At 41.3% G+C, this 14,346-nt stretch overlaps 1 non-coding gene across 1 annotated transcript; it reads right to left on the reverse strand.

Moving 5' to 3' along the window:
• Window positions 1-975: 975 nt before the first annotated feature.
• Window positions 976-1,057, reverse strand: trnas-gcu. Its single transcript has one exon. It is a non-coding gene; the product is annotated as a tRNA-Ser (tRNA).
• Window positions 1,058-14,346: the final 13,289 nt, after the last annotated feature.

Consider the following 14,346-nt stretch of genomic DNA (forward strand, 5'->3'; position numbering starts at 1 on the left):
GACCCATTGATTGGTACAGAGCTTCATACAGCCAAGCTCAGTGGTTCGCTAACCCAGCAAATGAATCAGATGTGTGCTTCATGAAAGAAAATGTGCTTTCCATTCCATGTAAATGTTAAGAGAAATTGCAGCTTGAACCAAAGTTTTCTTTTGAGTGACGAAATTGTCAGTTTACAAAAAATAAAATCCTTTTTCCAAATTAGTCCTTGCGTTCAATCTTCTACATTCTCCACCCAAATATGAAACTACATCAGGTTACAGCTGATGCGATGAAGTGAATTCGACAATTATGCTACGAGCCCCATTAACCAGGACTCACATTAATAATTTCAAAAGCTGTAAAGTTTTATTGTGTAAATTAATTGTGACAACGACTTTGCAGCTAATTTGTGCCCAGCAATGTCGCACAAAATGACTTGTACTTCAGATCAAGCAACGAATCGGAAAGTGAGCCAAGATGATATCTGTTCAATGTGGGTTTGAAGATATCAGTGTCTTACACTGAGTAGAGAAAACGGCAGTAAAATTCGTATCAAATGAAATATATAAAGGCAAGGAATAGTGAAAACGTTTCTAAAATTGTTTCATACCTGCAAATAATTTGATTCCCATATTTAAAACTCCATAATTATCAAAAGGGAGAACGTGGGTGGAATTTACCATTATCTGTTATATTTCTTGTTAGTGTTCATCTGTCTGATTTCACTGCTTTATGCGTATATACCCTTTCTCTCAGTGTAAATTATTGGAAACTTAAGGTCCTACACTGATTTTTCTGTGTTTATCATCGTAGCAGAAAGGTGTAAAGAGCAGGTCAAGACCTGGCAAATTGTTCACGCATCATGAAAGCACAAATATCATTGGTTTTCATGCCGAGTAATGCCATTGAAACCTCGCAATGCCCTTCACAGAACCAAACTACCTCGGGTAAAGTAAATATTCGGCAAACCAACTCATTTTTCAAAGTATCTAAAGCGACGAGGGTGGGATTCGAACCCACGCGTGCAGAGCACAATGGATCAGCAGTCCATCGCCTTAACCACTCGGCCACCTCGTCTGCTGCAAAGCCTTACAAAGCCTCAAAACAGAAGTCTGCATTTGAAATAATGCTAATTGATTAAAAGAAAGATTTTTTTTGGACAAAGAACTAAAGAAGAGGAGTGTTACTGGATAAGAACAGAGTTTATTACCAGATGAGAAACCACATTTGTTTACATTCGCTATTCGACGACAACAATTAAATATGAATTGCCATTTGTTATAGGAGCAACTAAAACTGGAATTATATGCTTGAAAAAGCTACAGAAGTAACAATGACCATATATACACATCAACAGTCTGTGTCTACCTCTCATCGAATATTGTGATTTACCATTTCAGCCTTGGCACCAACACTTGTTTTAGTGTAAATTAATCTGAATAAAATTTGAATGCTTAATATACTAATTCTAAGTTCATCAATATTGACAATAATATCGGTTTACGAATTCACTTGAATTAGCAAAGATAAATTCATCAGCGTTACAAACTCTTGATTTTTCGCTTGAAAGCAATACTACCCGTAAAGAAATCAAGAGCAATTTGTCGATCAAAAATATTCTGTTACAAATATTACGAAATTTTCGACTGAAGCGTTTATATTCAGAGGGCATGGATCATGATCCATGATTGGGAAACCCTTCCTCGTTTTAATCATTCAATTTCAATGTCACTACTTCAGCATCAAATTACTTTCTTGGGAACGCTTTTGATGTCATTGAGAAAACATTATGACATGAATTAACATTTGAGTAACTCGTTGCGGACAAATAAACGTTTAGAAATCAATAGCATTAGCTGATCCCCCTGATTAGATATTGTTAAAGAGGCAGCGCTTAACCGACTGTTCAGGAGCGAGATCTCACTGCTGATCTACTGGCGGTCTTTGATCTGCTCCGGTCCCTTCCTGGGCCGTTCTTCTTGGTATCCGGGGATTGCACTGTGACCTCCGCCCTGATGCCGAGCTCAGTGCGGGCGACTGATCAGTACAGCTCTACACTACCAAAACTCCTCGCCTCAAGGATTCCCAGAGCGTCTTCCGCTGAATCGCTGATTAACAGGCGGGCATCAACTCAATCTGAAATAAGTTCATTGAAACAGAAGTCTGCTTTTCAAATTTCGCGGATTGTATACAAAGGTGATGTTTTGTTGGCAAATTAACTGAAATGACTGCAGCGTTGCTTAGTGTGAGCAGAGCTTATGATCTGAAGAGAAGTAATATTTTCGGGAATTTTTCAATGGATTGTGGGAATTTTTTGCTTGAACTAATATTACACAATCAAGCTTGTTCTTAGTTACGATGCAATGAGCACTGATCTCGATTTTGAATTGAAATCTATCACGGAAAAGATCATTCCACTTGATAACAACATTTTGGACGGAAAAGCTGCCCCAAGTGTTCCTTTATCGGAAACTAAAGTCATTGTTGATTCAAAGTATCAACACAAACGGTTACAGCTGCTGTATCCAATTGAACTAAAAGCTGAGCGTCAGAAAAAATGATGGTGAATTGACGCAGCCGCTTAGTGTTCACTTTGTTTTTCCTCCCGGTGTTTATGGCCATCCTTCCAGTGACTGTTCAAAACCCGCTCTGTCGGACGTCATGCGTTTTAATAGTGTGCATCATCCTTGGGAGAGTAAACGAGCGGGGACACTAAGAGCAGAAATGGCTCCAGGGTGTCGAGCTTGCAGAATCTAGACAACCGTCCGTGATGGCCACGTGTACCCACGACTCCAGGCACTGCCGATAACAGGTCAGCAAATCTGACTCATCGACAGGACTTCGAAGGGCAGTCTCGTCATAGGGTCATTGATTTTCACACTGAGCTTCATTTAACCCTCTAAGTCAAAACAATAACGCAGAGTTATGTCTGTAATCAGCACGAAAGCTTGCCAAACAGTGCTTTCAATGGCAAGCTTCGGAATTTCAGGTTTTAAAGTGAGTGTCCATAGCACTCCTGCGAACCTGCACCAACAGCTCTCGGGAATTGGGTGCAAAGGACATACTGTGAGAGAGAGATTTCCATATTGAGCTGGGATGCTTGTGACGCCAAGTACGTTTACATCATGTGCTGTCCAACAATTTTAGATTCCCTCCCGACACGACTTCCGCTGTGTCCAATTTAAGGATTAAACATTTTATTTTGAAAGACACCATGGATCTCTTCTTGCATGCTGCACTCCATTGGGTGTTCAACGATAAACTTGCAATAATAAAATGAAAAGCTTCAAGTCTCCGCTTCGCTTAATTGCTAAGTGTCTTAGATTCATGTTTGCTGTTGAGTTGCATTCTGGCAAGCCAACTTCAAAAGCAAAGTAAGTCAGAAACGATTTATTTCACGAAACGATTTTAACAAGACGCAGAATATCTCAGTGAATTGTAGTGATTAAAGCTTACTGACGCTTAGCATTCAAGGTGAATATTTCTCCAATAATCTCTGTGAAATAATGATTAAAATCCGAATCCATGCATTTGAAATAGCGCTTTTTGTGTCTTCTGGAAGTCACAGCTTCACAGAATATATTGAACGGTATATTAACTGTATAATTATGGGTGAGCTGCAGCACCTAATTAAGCACAGCAGTGCCCGCAAACGGACATGGGTTTAAGTGACCAGTTTATTAATTTTATATTCTTGAGGGATTATTATCATTGGTTGGAAGTAAGGAAATTTGCGCAAGGTTTTGCCCTGGCAGGAATCAAACCACATCTCTCACTTGGGAGGCGAGCACTTTAGCCTCTGTGCTGCATGTCTCCCCGTGAAATAGAAATGAAGATTACTTGGCTCGATATTCATGTGTCAAAGATATGAGGATTCCTTGACTTGCTATCCAGGGACGGTGACTGACATTTCACATGATAAAGGTTCCCCAGAGGTTTCCCATCAGAATGAATAATATTGCCTCTCAATGCGTTATTTCAAACTGTTAGTTGGAGACTCTGTATTCGGCAACAACGCTGCTCCTCATGTCTTGCCATGTCATCTTCAAAATTATATGAAATAGAAGCAATTTACTACCCGTTTCTTGCAGTGGATGGAGTACCAGCTAGGTTGTTAACAGTTCTCTATTCGTTATAGAAATCAAAGTCTGGTAATATGCTAACATATCCATACCTAAAGTTTATTTCAGTTATTAAATTTTACCTGTTTGCTAAATTATTCATTGGGAAAATAATCATTATGTTTGAAATAACGCCGTTAAAATCAGCAGTTTGTCTCCGAACGTCTCACTTGTTGTGCTGTAAAATGCAGTTGCTGTGCATTTTGTAGGCGAATAAAGCAGCCCATCCGTGCAGAGGAACTTCTCACAGACAATCATTAGACCTGGATGTCAATTACATTCCAGAATGGGGCAGTTCCCAGTTTCGTTTATTTATCTTGATTCACATTTTGCAGACTTCCCCGTACCTTACATATATATGTACTGTGGACAGTTGGACATCACGTCTGTAAGGATTCAGTGGATAAGTCTAATTTGCCTTCTTAAGGAGATGCCGACTTCCACATGTCTCCGTTTTGCTATGATTGTGGTTGGGCTGAGATCAGTGGAGACTCTCGCCTGGCCCCTGGCAAGCCAACAAGAGGCTAATGCCACATGGCCGCGCATTATTGGTAAGATGAGAGAGGTTTTCCGAGTCTGTGAGTCTATAAGGTGACTGGCAGTTATCACACACTAGACCAGGTGCCTGCTCTCCTCCGCTGTTGTTGTATGGCGGTGTCTGTGAACCTGTGATCTTCAATCATATCTGAAAGATTTGGCACAATTCTGCTGGGACGTGAACCCCGTATTTTTCATCTTTTCAGAGAACTTGTTGGCGATTGTAATCCTGTCCCGGGGAAGGTGCGGACTATCCAATGTCGTCACTCTCTTCCTGGTGGCCATGGCAGCGGCGGATCTAATGGTTATTATCAATGATGTTTTACTGAATCGCGTTAATAATATGTATTTCCGTTTCAGCTTCTTGTACTTCATTTCTGTGTGTCAGCTACGAATTGTTTTGCTCGCTTCCGTGACTCGATGTTGTATCTGGCTAACAGTCGTTTTACTTTTGATCGCTTTGTCGCCATTTATTGTCAGAAAATAAAACACAGATTTGGCTCTGTAAAATCGGCCAGTTTGGTTATAGCCACAGTATATGTGCTCAGCTCTGCGCAGTGCATTCCATTCTATTTCATTTTGATTCTTGGTGTGATAATTAATAATATACCGAAATACTGCAGACAAAACCCAGTTATCACACTTCACCATATTGGAGATCGTACGAATGGTTGATCCGTACATTCAATCCTGTATGTGTATCCGTTCTCATTATATTTATCAACACTTTGACTGTAAGGCATATTTTAGAAGCCAGCAGAGCGCGCTGGAGAATCCGAGGTGACAGCAGTTCTAATAAAAATAATGATCCCGAAATGATGAAACGCAGGAAATCCATAATTTTGCTCTTCGCTATAATAGGCAGTTTTCTGCTTTTGTGGATGACCAATGTTGTCTATTCGATAAATTGGTCGACTGCAAACTACAACTATCAAAATAATGAAAGTAACATTCGTAATACAATCCAACAGACTGGATTCATGCTTCAGCTTTTGAGGTAATGTACAAACACTTGCACCTATGCGGTAAATCTGAGCAAGTTTAGAAAGCAAATGAAGAAGATTCTTCAATGTCCATTTGCTCTGTTGCTTCAATTGGTTAAGAAAATTTGATTTTTTATACTGATTGATTGTAAAACGTTGCCGCAGCACAATTACCACATGACATTTCACTCCTTATATTCCAACTCTACCAATCCATTTGACACTGGAAGAAGAAGATCATATTCACAAGATGTAGTTTTATATGGTTGGAGAGTTGAGATGGTATTTGGAAACGTTATTGCACAGGATGCATTCTCAGATGTAATTTAGCAGTTGAAGTCTGCTCCGTTTTAAATTGTAAAGGAAAATCATTATTGACTTCGATCTTACCATTCGAGGAGAGGATTGACTTCCCTGAGAAAATGTTCAAGCAATGCTGTAACTGTTACGTAGCAGTGCAGTCATGACCATTAAATCCGTTTTCCCCACAGTTTTTCGTTTCATTTGAGTTTCATCTTTCACAGTGGGTGACTGTTTCCTCATCAAATTTGAGGAATGTAGTTTAATTTTGGAAGCCGTACTCATATCAGGTCTGGCACCTGAAAAATCCCAGACTGATAGTCTGAAGATAACATTTCTATACAGCTTTGAATAATAATATAAATGCCAAAAAAAGAAAAACTATTCTGTAAGGAGAACTTGTTTTTGATGATGTCATAAACATATTATTAATTTTGATATATAATTATTATGTACAATCGCTGACTATTATCAGCCTGGATCAGCACGTAAACTTATTCCAAACAGATCAAATTCATGATCTGGAAATAATAAAAAAATTCCAGCATTGATTCTATGAATGAATTCAGTTGCATCGTGTAATTGTCATTAATCTGGATTGCGAATCAATTTATCAAATCTGGATGACACCTTCACTGGATTATCATTGGCAAACCTCCAGCAAAGGAGTATTGGACAAGAAACAAAAAACATGTGTGTGGAGCATGTACTTTGTAGACTTAGAGACTTTCCACTACACTGCGCGGCATCCAATCTGAATAAGCCAATTCCCGATCTGTACGCTCGTTATCCAAGGTTCGACTCAACATTCGGCTCGTAATTTTATATGGTCGCTAGCCTCATACTTACACTGCCATATATCATTTTCTTATCGTGTCCGTCTTCTAAAAATTGCCAGAAGCACAATGGAAGAGAGAGAACAAAAGAGAGGCAATTGATTTCTTGTTTATATGAAATTGAAATGTTAAGCTGCTATTCTTGTTGATATGAATCAAAGTGGCGGATAACACCATTTTGTACTCGAACCATCACTCAACATCTGTCAATAACATAAGCTGCTTTTTCTGGTTAGGAAGAAATGGTCAACATGACATTTTACAGTAAGAAAACATTGGGCTTGGGATGATACAATCTGTTTTTAGTCAAAATGTCTGGTTCTTGGGATAAACAGACGTAACACGGAACTTGACCCTTTGCCCAGTAGCGAAAGGCCTACGTGCCTCACAACAGATTGGATGGACAAAAAGTTATCAAGCTGAAAGGTTGTTGACATAAAGCAGCAGAATCGGAAGAGAACGAGCAGGGCAGAGGTGGAGGGTCAAAGCACGCTGACTGCTCCGGAACCGGGGAGTATATGTTTTACGTATAATTGTTGTCTTATATTTGAATAAACTGAGTTAGCCACAACATTTTATTGTTAACATTTTGTACACAGCAGTGTTCCACAAACATCCGTGGAATGTGCGACCAAATTTGTATTAATATAATGTTTTTCTTGTGAAACACTTATCAGCCCTAGAAAAAAAATTCGCTCATCGACTAACAACTGGTTTCTGTATTATTAGAAGACGCGCGGAGAGTAAGCAAAGCGGCTAAACGTTTCGCCCTACCGGGAATCGAACACTGGTCTCTCGCTTGTGAGGCAAGTACTCAAACCACTGAGCAACAGGACTGCACCTTGAAAGAATGACAGGATTTAGAGGGGATGTTAATTTGGGAACATCGATAGGTCAATTGAGGATATATTTTCTTTAGGAAGGGAGTGAAGGCAGCGCCTTTGAAGCAAGTGTACAGTGTACCAATGGAAGGATTGAGAATTACAATGTTGCTAACAACAACAATTTGGATTTATATAGTGCTCTCCAAGGCAGTCGGCGTCTGAGAGCCTTTCACTCTAACGGATCCCGGGGCCAAGCTACGGGACGGGGTAGGAAGGTGACCAAAGGCGCCGTCGAAAATAAAGGTCTTCAGCAGAGACCTGAAAATAGGAAGCGAGGGGGCGAGGCTAAAGGAGTTAGGAAGAGACTTCCAGATTCTCGGAGCAAATTTGCTGAAGGCACGGCCGCCGAAGCTGGAACGGAGGACTCTGCCGACAAGGAGGAGGCCAGACCCGGAGGAAAGAATGCAACGGGCACAGTTTTGAGGAGAGACGACGTCAGAGTGGTAGGGTGTGCGCAGAGGAGGGGAGGCATTTGCTGAGAGTGGTGAGGATCTTGAAATCGATCCGCTCTAGGACAGGGAGCCAGTGCAATGTGGCACGGACTGGGGTAAACGTGGAGCTGAATTTGGTGCGCGGAAGGAGTACAATCCAAGAGATAAAATGATGTCGAGAGAGCACATGCCGAGTTTCATTTGAGAGACTAGTAACTAGAGAGATAAGGAGAGGCGGGCTGAAGGTAAATAAGCAGATTTCGGTGCAGTCTGTGAGGGGAAGGGGATAGTGTTGGCAACAGACTGGATTATCTGCATGTTGGACACGAGAATATCAATCACAGCTTCGCTTTTGTAACTGGATGTGACGGTGTATAAGTCAACGGACCTTGGGTGATGGAGATAGTTGGTTCTGGCGAATAGGAGCCTCAGGCTGCCCTTACATCCCGGCTGATGTGGAATCGAGCCAATAGAAGGCCAACAGGTTTGTGTCTGTTGACCAAGAGATAGGATATAAATCATAATTTTTCATTCAACAATGTTAGTTCCTCCAATACCCAGATTCTTTGTATCATGCTCTTATGTTGAAAATTCTCCTGTAGGATTGCATCAACTTCGACATAGTCGAAGTTGTTGCAATGCTCACAGTCAAATACAGAGTCAATCCACTTTACAGTATATTCTGTTAAGCGCTTTCAGAAGTCTCCAAGACGTGATATGTCGCTATTTGAAACGCAAGGTAAAGGAGGATCGTGTCATGGCACGGATGAAGTACGGTTGAAAGGCGTACAGGACTACGAGGTTCCATATGGGCCTCGTGATGTGTAGAGTGAGTGCATCCAAGAAGGGAGCTGGTGTCAGGACTCAAGGTATGGACCCTGGTGCGGGACACGAACGGGCTGCAGAGTTCTGGATGATCTGCAGCATTTTGAGGTCGGAGGGAATTTGCGCAGTTCAGCCTGGATGTATTGAACACGTGGATGAGGGTCTCGGGGGTCTCTGGTGCGAGATAGTGGTGTAGCGGGGCAACTTTGCAGATGGGTGGAAAGCAGGATCGGCTCATGGTGCGGATGTGGGTGATGAAGCACGTTTGAGGGTCAAGCGGTTCGACGGGGTTCCATTTCGGGCCCCAAGAATTGTAGAGCGAGTAAATGCAAGAAGGGTGATGCTATCAGGACTCGATGTATGGAGGCGCTGACGTGGATTCACCTCTGCCATGAAAGTCCATTCATCATTCTGCCTTCCAGGCCTCCTTCAAAGCACATCTAGAGACATTTCTCTTCGGCAACATATTCGGCCACCCTCTGTGCCCTGCAGCCCTCCAGTTCGCTACCGCCTCCTCGGTTTCAAATCTCTGACTTTCCAGCAACTTCTGTCGTTCTTCCAGCATCAAAGGTGCTTTAGAAATGTAATCAGTTGCTGTTTTCTTGTACCGTTAATTCTCGCCAAATTTACTCGAAAATATTAACCAAACTTTTATCACTTCATTCCTTGAAACCACTTGCACACTCATATGTGGTGCTCTCTGTCAGTTCCACGTTCCACACGGTCCATTTAATATTAAACCCCACCGGCCATATCTTCACTTCTAATAAAATTCACCCACTCATAAATCACCCTTTCCGGGTTCCATTGGGGACTTGACTCAGAACGAATTGACATCAAAATGCTTACCCTCACATCTATATTCTTTCACACTGTAGCAACTCGCTCTCTCTCTAATCAGCCGCTATTGTACATCGCTGCCAATTACGTCGCCTCAGCTAAACCCGGTCTTTTTGTCCGTCACCAGCACACTCTCTAACATCACCAATGAACAAGTCTTCATTCATTATCAATCTCTGGATCTCATTGTTTGTATTCGCCACTTTTTCCCCTCTCTTGCAATCTTTAATTCCCATCTGAAAACTTACCACTTCGACAATGCATATGGTCAACTTCATTTCCCCGATGCTCAGCGTACAACCCCATCACTGTGAAGCTCATTGACATGTTTTGTGTTAGTCAAAAGTAAAAATGAATAATAAATAATAAATGAATAGAAAATAGAAATCATAACAGCTTACAAACACTTCGGCTACAAACACAGAAAGGACAGAGAAGAATGAATGTCGCAATGACAAATTCTCTTTTTAATAGTAGATCGGATTCCTGTTGATGCTGTTCTGTTCTGAAGTACGACCCATGCCTCTTTTGATTTTTGAAATTCCTTGATACTTTCACTGGAATGTTACTCTATAATGGTAAGTATTCCTTCCCGTTTTAGATGTCAGCCTGGCTCAGTGACTGGATATTAACCTAGCACAAGTCTGGATGTTAGCCTGTCTCATGACAAAGCTTCACTCAGGAATAGGTGTTAGGCTGGCTCAGATCTGGATAACAGCTTCGGTCAGGTCTTAATATCAATCTGGATTCATACCGGGGAGTTAGCCTAGCTTAAGTTGGGTTTACCGTCTGGCTCAGGTCTGGGTGTCAGCCGGGCTCGTTCACTTTATTTCAGCTTGGGTCTCTCCCTGTGTATCAACCGAGCTGAGTTCCGGTGTCAGCTTGGCTCAGCTTTCGGTACCCGCCTGGTTCAATTCTGGTAGACACCCTGGCTCTGCTCGGTGTGTAGCCTGGCTCAGGTCTGGATGTTTACCTGAGGACGTCTGAGTGTCAGCCTCGCTTAAAGGGAAGCAGTCTTCCCTCTTTACGTTGAAAGATTGAATTCAACATGTTGCTTAAGGAAAACATTGCCACTTGTATTACAAAGCGGGTTTGTGTTGAAATATTGCCTGATATTCCAACCTTCCAAAGATAACAGTTTAAAATTTGTCCTGGATTCAGGTTTGTTTGATTTCATCAGGCAAAGGGCAGGCGATAATGTAGCTTACCATGACTTTGTCCATGTTCGTCGACAAATGTAGAGTCATGAGACATTATAATGAACATTAAAATGTTTAATATTTTGACTTGAAAATGCGCTCTGTGGTTTGCAATTGTATAATCAGTTATAGGCGCCGTGGAATGGGTATAAGCATCTATGGCTACGTTGGAGCGCTCTGTTTAGAACAATATCAATGCAAGTTGTTGCAGTTTTGTTCTACTCAATGAAGTCCCAATTGAATGTTGTAAAACATAAATTTATCAGATTTAACGGCACACATGCTGAGAATTGTTGCCTTGCCTTTTTTGTGATAATCTATAAACCTATAATCTATAAATCTACAGACAGTGAATAAAACATTGAAAGGTGAGAAAGGGGACGCTGGAAACCGTAGGAATCACAAATATCTCTGTAACTTTACTTTCAGCCACAAAAGTCTGAAGAAGTGATGCGATATAATAAGTGTTCAACGTCACATGAACTCAGAGTGTAAACTGCAAATTGGAATTTCTGTGTATTTGTGATTAAAATATAAGAACATAAGAAATATTCAATGAAAGTGACCGAGGTCCATTTAGTTCGTCTTCCACATTCCTGGCGTTCGCAAGCACATATGCCCAGAACTACCTAAGTGTTTGATTCCGGAATATTATATTATAAAAGAAAACTTTCCAATCTGTTTTGGAACAAATCAACACTGAGTGCTTCAAACGTCTCCCTCGGGAACCTGTTCCATAGATTTACTGTTTGATCACTGAAATGATGTTTCTCTAGATTCGAAACACAACAGTTTGCGCACAGCAATGTCCGAGAAAATCAGGAAGTGAGTAATTATTGTACATGGGGAATTGTTTGCCAGGACACACAGAGAAGCATCTTGCACATTTTGAATTGTGCCAACTGATTTTTTAACATCCAACTGAAGGCGAAAGCTCAGTTCAAGGTCTCATTCAAAGTACGGCGCCTCCGAAAATGGTTTATATGGCATAGGAAAATATGAACATAGAAACATCTCAAAGAAGAGATTTATCATCGCCTTAACCAGAAGAATTAATATTTAGATAACTCTTAAAACCAGCCTCCAGTGCATGGGCTACAAGGGTCTGGAAAATCTACACTTTATGCAAAGTAAAATTAGAAAAACCCACTATCAGAACAGTGGTGAATTAAATGCCAACAAGATAAAGGGATGGGTTGCGTGCCTAGTGGCTCAGATACAGTGTTAATAATGGACTCGGACGTTATATGGCAGAAAGCTGAACAGGTCAACTTTCTGATCTGGCGTTCCAATGACATTTTGGAATCAAGCAAATGTCCGAAGTTCAGCATAGTCACTATCAGGTGCAGTGAACCTCGAAGCAGTCTGACATTGTCGATTCCTGAGGCGCTAATGGGAGCCAAACAGGTGAGGGACTGTACTGTTGAGATTCAACTGAGGAAGGTTCCAGCTGATTCGCTGAACGATATCTGAATGATAAAACATTAAATAAGTGTATATTATAAAACGGGACGGAGCTCGAGACGGTGCCGTGGCCAAAGTTGAAGGCCTTTGTGGAGATGAAGTGGAGACGGAATGAATGGTAGGAACAGAACCATTTAAGGACAGAGCCATCAAGTTTGAGGTAAGTGCAGGGGCGGTGGAGTAGGATGGAAGGATCAATGGTATCAACGGCAGCAGAGAGGTGAATGCAGACAAGGCGACAGAGGGAGCCCTGGTCGAAGATGAACAATAAGTAAGTTGGCATTTTGACCAAAATTATTTCTGTATTGCGGCGGCACAGAAACCCGATTGGAGGGGTTCGTGAAGGATTGGAGCAAGACAGAGGCGTGAAGCTGGGAACCAACAACTCGTTCCAGATCTTGGATAGCAAAGGAAAGTTGAAGTTGGGGCCGTAGTTTGAGAGCACAGATGAGTCCAGGAAGGATGATTTAACGGTGGGAGTTATGACGGCCATTTTAAAACTTGTGTGAACGGTGCTCGTTAACATGGAGAGATTTATGAAGTCTGTGAGTAGGGGGCGAGGAGCAGGAGCTGGGAGTATGTTGAGGGGTAGGAAAGGGGTAGGAATAAATGCATAATACTTGGTTGTTGGTACAATATTATATGACGTCATTAAATTTTTACCGTGGGATTTGAGCTGAAATAAAAGGAATTTCGCCTTTGCAATATCAATTATGATTGTGTAAATCTAAGTTCATTATAGAATTCCTAACACACTATAATAGCATCTGTCGGATAGATTTTTGAGATTAATTTTTTCTTGTATTTCATTTGATGATGGTTTAGTTGATTCGAGTCGATTAACACTCTTTGGAATTCTTGAATGTTGTGCAACAATAATCTGAGATTTCATATCAGTGCAGAGTAATGTTCTGCAGATATTATGCACTCTTTGACGAGGCTTTCATCTAGGTTGGCGTGGCCAAACATATCAACACATTTGATAACATTCTGTAAGGCAATGAGTCACCATGCTGACATGGGAAGCTATGAATCAGATTGATTAATGAGGGAATTCCGATAGCTGATATAAATTACAGCGATCAAAGCAGCAAAGAAAACAATCAACTGGTCGCTATTTATTCAACATTGGTGGTGCAGACACTTGTGACTCGAGAACTGAAAGCCATGTAAGAACAAAACTCATTCAACTTCTCTCATTTGCAAAAGAAATTTCTTGTCCGAATTATGTCCGTAAGTTGGAATGCTTGAGGCTTTTGTCACGGAAGCGTTCCTTCCTCTTTGATCGGAACTCTTTCGTCACATTCGTCCATGACACACCATCTCCACTTCATCTGTTCAAACATATTCTCCTACTACTCTTGCTCAGTCATCTCTGGTGTACGTCAGGCACGTTGCTTTGTTCTCTTTCCTTCTCCACATACATGCTTTCACATGGTTTCATCATCTACAGACATGGTGTCAACCTCCACTTGCATGGGGAAGCCACATATATTTCCTGTCACTTTGTATTTAGAGCATTTTCCCCGCCAGCACGAATACCTGGGGTTGACACCAGGGCAGCGTAAAACGTTAACCACTTTTGCATGCTCCTCAACCTTTGTTCACATGGCAGTATGTGAGATTCTGCTTGTTAGGCGATTGGTGGATTGATTTGCGAGGTTAAATTTCCCTGCCAAAACGAAAATTATGGCCACTCAATCTACGACTCTTTATGTGTTACTGCTTTGTGGAATTGGCAGTTGCGTTTCGCACGCAAAATATGCAGGATATGTACTTTACCATAATTCCGGAAAAGCCTTGTGATACGTCTATACGACTCGATAAGGCGATTTTCAAATGCTAGGATTATTATATTATTACCTACTTTTCCCTTTCAAGTTATAGAACACACACTGATTTTCTCCACAGTTAGTTGTGGGACATCATTTCTGGCTGAGCACCAG

Source organism: Callorhinchus milii, unplaced genomic scaffold (assembly GCF_018977255.1).
Source record: "Callorhinchus milii isolate IMCB2004 unplaced genomic scaffold, IMCB_Cmil_1.0 Scaffold1083, whole genome shotgun sequence".
NCBI classification, from domain to species: domain Eukaryota; kingdom Metazoa; phylum Chordata; class Chondrichthyes; order Chimaeriformes; family Callorhinchidae; genus Callorhinchus; species Callorhinchus milii.